Source organism: Cotesia glomerata, linkage group LG2, assembly GCF_020080835.1.
Source record: "Cotesia glomerata isolate CgM1 linkage group LG2, MPM_Cglom_v2.3, whole genome shotgun sequence".
NCBI classification, from domain to species: domain Eukaryota; kingdom Metazoa; phylum Arthropoda; class Insecta; order Hymenoptera; family Braconidae; genus Cotesia; species Cotesia glomerata.
The window spans coordinates 22,423,204-22,436,209 of NC_058159.1; the positions used below are offsets into that span (position 1 = coordinate 22,423,204).

A 13,006-nucleotide genomic window follows, 5' to 3' on the forward strand; every position below is an offset into this window, starting at 1 on the left:
TACTCTTATTCGACGAGACCCAGTAACAGTAGTTGTAAATTTTATGGATCGTGTTGGTGTGATTGTAGTTGAGTTAAGTACATTGTGTCGTCTTTTCAGCTTCATTCATTGTTCTGTTATAGTTTGTTGTAAAGTAATTAATTTCGAGACAACTTCTCAAATTGTCATTATAAGTGATTTTTAGCTTATATTGTGCAGAGACAAATAATTATCCGAAAATTATAAGTTTTCATTCAAATAGATTTATACTACTTTATTTAAAATATTATTAAAATATTAGCTCTTTTATTTTACTATAGTTTTTTCATACGCTGATAAAAAAATCTATATATATTAAGGTGTGTCAATTTTAGGCGACTTTTTTTTTTTCAACGAAAAAACAGGCTGAAAACTTGCATGAAGGTGAGAACAGAAGCCTGTTCAAAGCGGAGCTCTTAATATTAATATTTAGAGGTGTCTGTCCCTAATTTTTCATTTCCCATTTAAATAACATAGGAAAAAAAATTCTATTTTTTGTTTATTTTTATAGCACGGCATACGCACCTCATATATATAAGTCAATAGCATATTATTGTAGAGAATTCAACGCTCTACAAAAAAGGTCTCTTACACTTTTATCATAAAGACAGCCGTTCTAAAGTTATTCAGACGTAAACTTCTAAATGTCTAAAATTTTGATTATTCAAGTATCAAACTGATATAAATTAATTTATTACTGTCTTAAAAGTTATTTTTATATGTAGAATTGGTTCTGATGCGCTAACATTTTCATAAAGCTTAAAAAAAAATTACTCATGTATCAAATTTTTTTCTTATTTATTTCATTTACTGTAAGAAAATTATTATTATGATTATTATTAATGATATACATTATTATTAATGATTATTCGTTAATTTATTCAAGAATTATTGCACTTCGAAAGTTCAAAAAATAGTGTTCTATGAAACTTTTATCAGACTTTTGACTTGAAGAGCTCAAAAACCTCATAAGTGCAATTTCAAGCGCTTAGATATGGAATTAGCGGAAGTTGCAGGGATGGCCTTTAGGGTCAACCGTTTTCTAGATTTTTTTGTGATAAATGAGCGTTATGAGACGTGCACTTTTCTGATTTTCCAAACATCTTTTCTCTCCGTGTGGAGTAATAAATTAATAATTCCGTGAAACTTTTCAAAAATTTAATTCATTCAACTCGGATCATGATTTTCTTACATCCCAGGTAGGAAAGAACAACTGGGCAAGACTAGGACCAAGCCTAGGCCAAGCGTCACCAGCCTTGGGTAAGGCTTGGCATGAGCCTTGGCTGAACAACGGGCCAAGGATTGGTCCAGGCCTAGGATGATAACTATGTCCCCAAGCCTTGGCAAACAAAAAAAGCAGGCTTGAGCCAAGCCTTGGAAACCAAAAAAACCAAGGTTGGTCCAAGTCTCGGGCAGCAAAAATCCAGGGTTGATCCAAGCCTTGGGAAACAAAAATCCAGATTCAATCCATATCTCGGGGAACAAAAATCCAGGGTTGACTCAAGCCTTGGGAAACAAAAATCCAGATTCGATCCATATCTCGGGAAACAAAAATCCAGGGTTGATTGAAGCCTTGAAGAATAAAAATTCTAGGCCAGTTCAAGCCTTGGGGAACATAAAAAACGGGGTTGATCCAAACCTTGAGAAAAAAATTTAGGTTCGATCTAAGCTCCAGCGGAATAAAGTACAGATTCTATTTAAGCCTCATGGAATAAAAATTCAAAGTTGATTTAAGGGAAAATCTAGGTTTCATCTACGTCTTAGATACTTAAAAAAAGTGTTGAGCATGTTTACAGAATATTGAATACTAAAAACTAATATGATAAATTCATTCATATTTATGAACACTAAATAATTTATTTTGAATTATAACACTGATAGATAGAAAACATTTTTAATTATTGTAATTTTAAGTAACTGAAATAAATAGAGATTATTTTATTTAATCTTTTGGACGTGTTAATCTTCCACCGTCACGATCTCCAGCTCCGGATAGATACGTACTTATGACACTGATAATCTTCATGATTTTTTTTGGTCAGAATATTTGTTTTCGATGAACTCTATAATATTTAATTTAATGTTTATTATAGTAACCAAAATATAAATATAATTATGATTTAACACTAACCTCGAATCAATGAAAAAACTTCAGTAGCACTGAAATTTTCCTTTCCAACACCTTTCGTTACTCGTCCAACTCCGCTGTATAAAATTTGTATTTCCTTTTTTAATAACTCTGACATAATTTTTTTGATGTTTTTATCATAGTCCAGGCATTGAACATAGTTTTCTGTGAAGAATAGAAAATATTTATAAGTTCAATTATTCGATATTGTACACACAAAAAATAGATTTAAATATTATTTTAAGTGAAAATATATATTTACAACAACATTTCTCATTTCGATATTGATCTTCAAATCCTCATCAAATGATTTAAAAATTTCCAAGTCTTCGATAGGGGACGAAACATCAATTTTTGATTACCAGGACTCGTCTGCTTGATTTGTCGATGCCGCTGAATTCTTAGATTTATGAGACGAGTGTGTTTGATACTTCTGGCCATGTACTCCATGTATCAACAGACTCGATAGAGTCTGGCAGCAAGTTCCGTTCTCAAGCCAGACTACCGAGTGTGTATATACCGTAAGCAGAACGGTTTTTTGAGGTTACAAATTTTTTTTCAAATTTATTTTGATTTTTTTTTTATATGATATTTTATAATAGTAGTTCATGCTTTTTATTACGCGTATTACTTGATTATTATCAATTATCTTTATAATTTCTATTTAAAATTATTAAAAATAATCAGCATAAACTATAGCGACCCAGATTTTTAGATTTTAACTTTTTTCTTATGTAAAAAGCGGACGGCCAGAGACTAAATAATATAAGGATGCATGCTAATCTTATAATAGATGGGAAACTACAGTGAAAAAAAGATATTTGACAGCTTGCAATTACACACGCCAGGCGGCGCAAGAATAACTTTTACATGAACTATAGCTAAAAGCGGATAGTTTACCACCGGAAATGTATTAAATTAAAATTGTCAATTTTTATTATAATTACAAAAAATACTGAAATCCGAACAAAAACAGTTTCACTGTAAAAAAATCGCGCCAAGTCCACGTTCATAAGACTATTAAGAAAAAAAATTTTTATTTCTTTACAAAAAGATATAAAATAAAAAATTAAAAAATCCAAGTAACCGATATGGTTGTATATGATTTTTGGACATTAAAAAAAATTTTGTTGTAAATTTAAAAATTAAAAGAAACAATTTTGGAACGTACTTGGTGTGCGTCATTGTGTACTTCAATTTTTTTTAAAAGTCCTAGTAGATAGATTTTAGGAATTTCATAAAAAGTGAAATATTTCGTAACCACGCACACTAAATACGTTCCAAAATTGTTTCTTTTAATTTTTTATTTTATATCTTTTTGTAGAGAAATAAAAATTTTTTTTCTTAATAGTCTTATGAACGTGGACTTGGCGCGATTTTTTAGTAGATTTCATAAAAATCTAACTATTGTATTTGTCCTTATGACGTAAATTTCCATAAATTTTGTTATATTTCGACCTAACTCGACGAACTGAGTCAGAAAATACATATGGTTCGAAAGTTTATATATGTATGTATATATATGTATATATATATATATATATATATATATACATATATATATATATACGATATGCTTGCTTGTCACGACGATAGCGTCAACAATTCTTAAGGAATCTCAATGAAACTCAACATACTTATTCTATCGACTATTAGGAAGGTCAAGTTCAAATATGAGCTTAATCGGTTAGATAGTTTAGAAATTACAGCATTTAAAAATTTTAAAATTTTGAAAATTTGATACTTTCACTACTTCTCCCTCAAATAACTTTTGAACGCGTCGAGTTATTCGATTCCTGTAAATTGCATCTAAAAGCTGAGAAATTAAACTTCAATTTATGTGCTCACATTTTTTTTTAAAGCAAAAAAAAATCCATCTTTGGAGTCATTTTTTCAGCTTTTAGAGTGCTTTAATTGCTTGTTTTACCTCCATTCCTTTCACCTGCGTGGCATAGGCCTACTGGGGACCCACCACGTAAAAAAATGGGAACGCATTAAACTACACGGTACCTCATGAGTGATGCGGAAATCTGTGTAATGACAGATTTTTTTTTTTTGTATATCCTAGTAGTTTTTTTTATTGTTATGAAATCTACTTCCATTTCGGCTGCCGAATGGCCTTTTTTTTACAGTGAAACTGTTTTTGTTCGGATTCCAGGTACTCGATTACAATCTCTGAAAAAAAACAATACGTCAAATAAAATAAAAAATAACGAAAACAATGATCATTATTGAATACAATGTTATAATATAATATAATATAATAATTACGTTGCTCTGGAGTCATTTTGCTTTTAAGTTCACTTAATTTATCATCTAAGTTCTCTTTTTGAGACCTTTTCGGTATTTTTCCTTCAGCACCACTCAGATTAGCTACATATTAAATTAAAATGTTCACTTTAAAGATAAGTTTGCATTATTTGCTGTTTTATTGTGAATACTTGTTTTTGAACTCTCAGAATCTATAAAGTAATAATAATTTAAATAATATTTTATATTTTATTAGTAATTACCAGTTATTTATATAAAAAAAAAAAAAAAAAAAAAAATACAATGCATCGTTAGATGAACATTTTTTAAATAATTAATTACCAATATTTTTTTTCTATTGTATGCATAATTAATTAAATTTTACCCGAGTAAAAACAGAATTCCGCCGCACCACCGCTGCACGGCTTTTTAAGCGCCGCACCACCGCTGCACTACAGCCGTGACAATTTTGATTATTTTACAAGTGCCGTATCACCACCGCACCACCGCCGTGACAAGTAAAGAATTTATCTATTCGCCGCACTACCGCTGCACCAGCGCCGTGACAAGTAAATAAATTTCTATTCGCCGCACCACCGCTGCACCACCGCCGCACCACAGCTGTGACGCGCCCGGGTAAAAATAAAATTATTAATTTTTACGAAAAAATAATAAATTTCGTTCGACCGCCGCACCACCGCTGCACCACCGCCGCACCATACCACTGTTTGATGGTATATGCATTGAAATAATATATTCGTTGATCATTCAAATAGCTTAACTAAATTTTTTAAGTTAAGTATGGTTTGCAGGGCAGTTGGCAATGTTCGAGACTTCCATGCAGACGATCCAGTTCAAATCCCATCACAGTTCAATTTTTAAAATTCTTTCAGAGTATTTCAATAGGCGTACCGCTTCTGTGCAACCCGAGGACGAAATTAAAAATCTACATCAACAATACGATTAAAAAAATCAATAATTTCGCGGTGCTTTGGCCTGATTTAAAAAAAATTTTTTTTTTTAATGTTAGGCATTCGATTAAAAGGAGGTTGATCAATAGGTCTTACAAAAAGATTTCTAGTCGCATTATTTATTAATTAATTATTGCGTGATAAATTAATTATGATACCATTTTTTGTGAAATTGTAGGTATGATTTAGCATTGGTGCGGCGGTGGTGCAGCGGTAGAGCGGCGATGCTAGGGGGAGTAAATTTTTAGCGTGCGGCGTAATAGTCCGCCAAACGGCGGTCGTGCAGCGGTGGTGCGGCGGTCGAACGAAATTTATTATTTTTCCGTAAAAAATAATAATTTCATTTTTACTCGGGTAGTCGTCAAATATATAAAACATCTTAAGTAAAAAAATAATTAATCAAAGATCTTAAATAATAGATTATTAGAATTAAATACCTTTCGTCGATTGGTTTTCATTACAATTTTATTTAGCCACTATTGATTCATTGTTCAATGAAGAGGATTCATTTAATATAGCTTGTATTTCTTCGTGTACCGTCTCACATTATAACGTCGGTTTATATGAATCTTCGGACTCGCTAGCTGCTTGAGCAGTTGTAAAAGCTCGCTGAAGTCTTCTTAGACCTTGTTTGTAATCATCTATTCATAAAAATAAAATTAGATAAGCGAAAAATTGATATTTATTTGAGTTAGAAAATTTTTTTATAAAATTAAAAATACTTACGAGCATGAAGTTTAACCTCAACTTGGTGACTTGTCCAATTCTTGTCAGGTTTTTTCAGTTCTTTCAACCACTTAGTTAGCTGGGTTCTTGCTATTTCAATTGGTGGATATTGACACAAACATTCCTCGTCATCCTCATTAATAATTATCCATGAAGTTGGAACAAGGTCTATCAACTTATTATCGAAATCATCATGTTCGTCAAAAACCACGATTGCGTAAGGCGTATTTTTTAAAAATTCACCCACAGAAATGTCCGTAGTTTTGAAAAGCTTCAATAATTAATTTCAGATAAATTTTTTTTTCTCTGTAAAAAGTTATTTGTGAATCTTCTGTATATTTCATCATATATAAATCATAGACAAGGTTATGTGAAATTTTAGCATTTTATGTAAATAAAAATTGCTTACCTAAGATAGTTTATTTTACACACTTAATATCAAAATTAAATTCACTTTAAATTTATATAGAATAAAATATTTCTTTGTAAAATATTCGGTTGTAGAAAAAAGACTTGTAACTTCAGTAAGATGTAAAATGAATGGGAAGAGCGATGGACTGCAATTGTCCCCTTCTAGACCACCAAAGCGACGCATCCTTTTACAAAATATGTACTACTGCGCAGTACGGCGCAGTAGTAACTATTTTAAACTATTCACAATATTTATCAGTATTAAATTTATCATTTTTTAGTCGCATGGAAAATATTTTTGAATATTTTTTTAGCAGTTTCAAGTGTTTTATATATTTTTCAGCCACAAATAAATGATATTTAAGGATAATTTGTTAATGGTTAATAAATATATTTATTAAAAATTTTTTGTTTATAAATGATTTATTAGATTCTATTAAATTCTTCTATCAGTGTTCGAAGCATTGGGCCAAGTATCGAACCGGACCTCGACCAGTCGTGACATCTCAAGGCTTGGTTCCAAAATATCGAACCATTGGGCCAAGCCTTGGGCCAGGCTTAGGCCAGTGGTGCACCTCAAGGCTCAGATTGAAAATGTTGAACCATTGGGCCAATTCTTGGACTAGATCTCGGCCAGTCATCTCCCAAGGCTTGGTTCCAAAATATTGAACCATTGGGCCAAGACTCGGGCCAGGCCTGGGCCACTGGTAACTTACCAAGGCTTGGCAAAGTAACAAATGGTCCAAGGCTGTGCCATTTGTCAGCATTGGCCAACCCTACCTGGGCAGTAAATGAAATAAATAAGAAAAAAATTTGATACATGAGTAATTTTTTTTTAAGCTTTATGAAAATGTTAGCGCATCAGAACCAATTCTACATATAAAAATAACTTTTAAGACAGTAATAAATTAATTTATATCAGTTTGATACTTGAATAATCAAAATTTTAGACATTTAGAAGTTTACGTCTGAATAACTTTAGAACGGCTGTCTTTATGATAAAAGTGTAAGAGACCTTTTTTGTAGAGCGTTGAATTCTCTACAATAATATGCTATTGACTTATATATATGAGGTGCGTATGCCGAGCTATAAAAATAAACAAAAAATAGAATTTTTTTTCCTATGTTATTTAAATGGGAAATGAAAAATTAGGGACAGACACCTCTAAATATTAATATTAAGAGCTCCGCTTTGAACAGGCTTCTGTTCTCACCTTCATGCAAGTCTTCAGCCTGTTTTTTCGTTGAAAAAAAAAAATTCGCCTAAAATTGACACACCCTAATATATATATAGGAGCTCTTCTATAGATAGATTGACTTATCACGATATCTCGGGAACCATCGAACCTAGCAGCTTGAAATTTGGTAGGAATATTACTTTTGCCATGTAGAGGTCAGCTAAGAACGGATTTTAAGAAATTCCACCCCCAAAGGGATTTGCGGGGGCGTTAACAATGAAAAATTTCCGTTTTTAAACTATAGCTCCTATCGACTCCGAATTTGGTAGGAATCTTCTGTAAAAGATGTAGAAATAATCTATGAACGAATTTTACGATATCTCACTCCCACAGGGGGTTGCGGGGATGGGTGTTAACAATGAAAATTTCGAATTTCTGAGGTGTAGCTCTTATATGCTCCAAATTTGGTAAGAATCTGCTATATATGAGGTAAAAATGATCTAAGAGCGGATTTTATGACAATCTATTCCCAATATGGATTGCGGGGGTGGGTGTTAACAATGAAAATTTTAAATTTCCAAACTATAGGTCCTACATGCTCCAAATTTGGTAGCTACCTTCTATATGTGATGTAGAAAGAATTCATGAACGAATTTTACGATATCTCACCCCGAAAAAGATTGCGGGGGTGTTAACAATGAAAAATTTCCGATTTTAAACTATAGCTTTATAGGCTCCAAATTGGGTAGGAATTTTCTGTGAGAGATGTAGAAATAATATACGAACGAATTTTACGATAGTTCACCTTACAGGGGTTTGCGAGGGTGGGTGTTAACTATTAAAATTTTTAATTTCAAGCTATAGCTCATATTATCGCCAAATTTAGTAGGAATTTTTCTCTTTTCTATATGTGATACAGAAATTATCTAAGAGCAGATTTTACGACGAACCATCCTTAATAAGGATCGTGGGGGTGGGTTAATAATAAAAAAACTTAATTTCTAAAATATAGCTTCTAAAAGCAGATAATTTGGTAGGAATCTTTTATTTTTTACATCATCTCAAAACGGATTTAAAAAAATTCTACTTCCTATAGGGATTGCGGGGGTAGGTGTGTTAAAATCTAAAATTTTAATTTCCAAACTGTAACTTCTATACTCTCCAAATTCAGTCGGAATCTTCGTGGATAATGTGAAGTTCAGCTGAGAATGGATTTTCTCGAATTCTAACCCCAAAAGGGATTGCGGGGGCGTTAACAATGAAAATTTCTCATTTTCAAACAATAGTTTCTATGGACTCGAAGTTTTGTTGGAACCGTTTATTCATAATGTAGAAATTATCTCGAATAGGATCTTACGAAATTCCTTCTCAACATAGGAGTGCGGGAGTGATAATTGTTAAAAAATTCATATTCTTCAAATACAGGTCCCACAGATATAAAATTTGATAGAATCTTAAGAGAAACGGGAAATTACAGGGATGGCCTTCAAGGTTAACCGATTTAAATATTTTTTTCTTCATGTCAATTACTATTCATTTTTGGAAGATAGCCACGGGAATATTATAGTGATTGCATATTGAAAGTTACAATAAATATTACACGGAAAAAAAAATATTGTTAAAATGACTATCCAACGTATCCTCAAACGACGTTTCCTTGAAATAACAATCCGGATTTTTGATTTAAGGATTCATTTGTTTGACTTAAAAGCATACAGAGAATAGCTCTTGTAAATATATGTAGTTTCGTCAAAACAAGCAACTGTTTCGTTAACGTGAGGATCTGTATAGTTGAATTAATTAAATGTAACGTTAAAATAATGATATGGATCGTCATTTTGATGATCCGCTGTATAGCTGAATTGGCTATACAGCGTATATCTCTAAAAAAAAATGACTATACGGCGTATAGTCAGAATAACGATACGTATCCTTATTTTAACAATATTTTTTTCTCCGTGTAGCTAGAATAATCACATCAATAAAAGGTACAGGCCAACCCGATGGAATTTGGAATCTGTGCAAGTCAAAACAATACTACAATTAAATTTCAAGTCTAGATCTAAAAATACAATTCTATTAAATTCTAAATACAATTCCAAGTGCCCAGCGTAGCGGGCAGGTAACAGCTAGTGTACTAATATTTCATTAGTTTTTTTAAATATTAAAAAATAATTTTTGAAAATTTTATGATTTTATAAATGCTCAATGACAACTGATGTATCACTTATTAAATGCCATTTATTAGCAGTTAACAAATATTTATTAGTCATTATCATTAACAAATCGTTAATCAAACAAAATTTATTAACTGCTAATAAATGTATTCTTCTTCTAAAAAAATTAGAAAAACGGTAGACCCTGAAGGCCATCCGTGCAACTTCCCGCTATTTCCATACCTAGGGACTTAAAATTGCACTAATGATATTTTTGAGCTCTCCAGCTCAAGTTTGAGGGAACTCTTTAGAACGCCGCTTAGTAGATTCCGATCGGTTTAGTCGTTCAAAGTTATAAGCGAGTCACACACACACACACACACACACACACACACACACACACACACACACACACACACACACACACACACACACACACACACACACACACACACACACACACACACACACAGTAACAACCTCGCGGGAGTAGTCAGGGCAGCTTCCTATGACCTTAAAACGTCGAGATCTGATGAAAACTCGATTTTTGCAAAACGGGGTGAAAACAATAACTACCCGATTTTCTTAGCGGGAAGTTAAAAATGTTCATTAAAAGTTAAAAAATAATTAGCTATATTTAATAAAGTATTTCTGAACAAATGAATTAATTATAAATTTATCAGTGTTCAAACTATAATAAATCACTTTTCCCTTAATTTCTAATATAACTTAATTTACGAGCTATTGGAAACCTCGATATGATACAAGTTGAACATTCTATATGAAGAACTAAACATAATAATGACAATTAAAAGTATTCTTGTTGCAGAACCAAAATTTAATCAATCAAGTTTAAGGACTGGAAAGTTTTTTTATTAATATAAATAAACCTTTTACTTTTCTGAATAGCAAAAATGATAACTTTTATCAAAGTAAATTATTAATAACTTATTCCTTTTATTTCTAAAATATAAAATTTAATTGTGAATATTTAATCAAAAAAGTAGAAACATCTTTACTTTACTTTAACTCTAAACGTTAAGGTTTTAATGAAAATGCAAATTCTAATTAAAATGGAAAATTGAAAGAATATTACGGAGTTTCAACGTTATGAGTGGCGTTACAAGGTAAATAATTATAATATTTCCTGTTCTTAATCTTCAAACCCAAAAAAATTAAATCTCTTAAAAAATAGTTGAATTTTGAAGTTATAATTAAACATTAAATCAAAAAATTATAACTTAAACTTAGAGATCGATAAAAATCTGCAAAATGATTTTTCTTTTTTATAAAATAATAATCATAAATTTATATTCATTAACAACATTCATAAATTTATGATTTAACAACTTAAAAAAGAATCTATGAAAAAATTAGAAAAGATTAAAAGCAACAACGATCTTAAGAAAATAGGAAGTGTATGAAAGTTTCAATTGTAATTTCTCGGTAGGAAAATAAGAAAGATAAAAAAATTCCAATCTTGAAAATCAAACACAAAGCTTTTACTTGAACATTTATCGTTTGACAACGTCATTCACCAATTTTATATAGTACACAATTCTTATTTATTTTATCTAAAGCTCTGTTCATACGAAATGAGATTCGTCAAGTATAATAAAGTGACACAAACATGTGAAAGCAAAAGCATCTACGAACTACGAATACAAATTCTGAAATAAATTATTAACCGAATGAAATGCAAATATGCACGGTTTTCAACAAAGCGAATAAATAAATAAATAAACTGTAATGTTAAACATATAATAGTAAATTATAAAACTAAAACAACATACAGACAGTAAGCTCATACGAGATTTGCGGTAGAATCCTCAGCCTTAGGTCATTCATGGATTACTCGGTTATGACCAAAGAAATAGTCGGGAACTCGTATAACTTCTATCATCAGTTATCCTCCTTCCTGGCTCTATGTCTGTTGGTATTTGCAGGTTACCGCTATATCAGTATGATGCTCGATACCTATTTCATACTATTTATACTTATAGTATATTATATTGGACAATAAAATTTTATTTTTTAAAATCAGATATATAAACTTCGAGGTAAACATATATTGATATGAAGAACCGTAAGTTGTGATTAACTTTTATGACGTTTTAAGTTTATATATATTTAAGATTTTTTATTTCAAATTTTTATTTTTCACCGAATTGCGTAATAAAATTTCGTATATAAATATACTGTTCGAATTAAGTCTTTCAACGTTTTCTTTTATCGATAAATGTGTAAAGTTTATTTACTGTATATTTATAAAAATTATTTTTCAAAGTTATATTTTTTTGAAAACTATGCATATCTCATTAATACTGAAATAATAGCAGCTATACTTTTCGAAAAACTGCGTTGGATGTTGAAAGCCAGATCAAAATTGTTCAAAAGATAACGTAAATAAAAAATTTAAAAAAGCACCATTAAAAAATTGCTTTACGTGGATAAGTTAAGAATAAGACACAGACAAAATCATTTTGCCTGGTAAGACTTAAAAGATGAAATTTTAAACCAATAATAGCATTACTTGAATTTACAAGAAAGTATATTCTCAATTACTAAGAATATATGAGTGATTCTTTGTAAGGATGTTTTTTGCTGTCCCGGGCATGTTTTTATTAAAAAAATTGTTATTTTGTTACTAAAAAAAATTTATTACGAAAGTAAAAAAACATTTCTATTTGGAGCATTAAAAACTAAAATGAAATAAATTTTGTTTTTTTACTATAAATTCGTAAACCACCGAAATAACAGTCCCCTGGGCTGTCCCATTCCCAAAATTGAAACTTTAAGATTAAATTTTAAGTTATTCGTCCATAATATATAATTTGGTCCATAATGTTCATAAACTTAATTAGTTAACTAACAATCTTCTTCAATAAAAAGTACCGAAAATTAATTTGTTTCATTAAATTCATTAACCCAAAGTTTGTCCCAGGCATTTTAAGAACAGCCCCCTGCCAGAAGTTCAAAGCCAAAAAAAAAAATCCAGCGTGTTATTTTACCTTTTGTAAGGTTTATAAGGACCTAACTAGCCTTGAGTTAATAACCATAGGGTTGTTAACGCTTTATCGCCATTTTATTTAGTGACAAAACACCGTTTGTGCTGGAAATATGTGTCTGGGCCACGAGAAACTCAGTCCCCTAGCAGCTATTTTTATC

The 13,006-nt window shown here is 30.8% G+C and overlaps 2 long non-coding RNA genes across 2 annotated transcripts; both read right to left on the reverse strand.

Annotated features, from left to right (window-relative positions):
• Positions 1–1,976: 1,976 nt before the first annotated feature.
• Positions 1,977–2,634, reverse strand: LOC123275521. Its single transcript, XR_006511699.1, has 3 exons — positions 2,409–2,634; positions 2,150–2,311; positions 1,977–2,081 (listed from the first exon to the last, which is right to left on the reverse strand). It is a non-coding gene; the product is annotated as an uncharacterized LOC123275521 (long non-coding RNA).
• Positions 2,635–4,034: 1,400 nt separating this feature from the next.
• Positions 4,035–6,387, reverse strand: LOC123275523. Its single transcript, XR_006511701.1, has 4 exons — positions 6,094–6,387; positions 5,805–6,008; positions 4,418–4,608; positions 4,035–4,321 (listed from the first exon to the last, which is right to left on the reverse strand). It is a non-coding gene; the product is annotated as an uncharacterized LOC123275523 (long non-coding RNA).
• Positions 6,388–13,006: the final 6,619 nt, after the last annotated feature.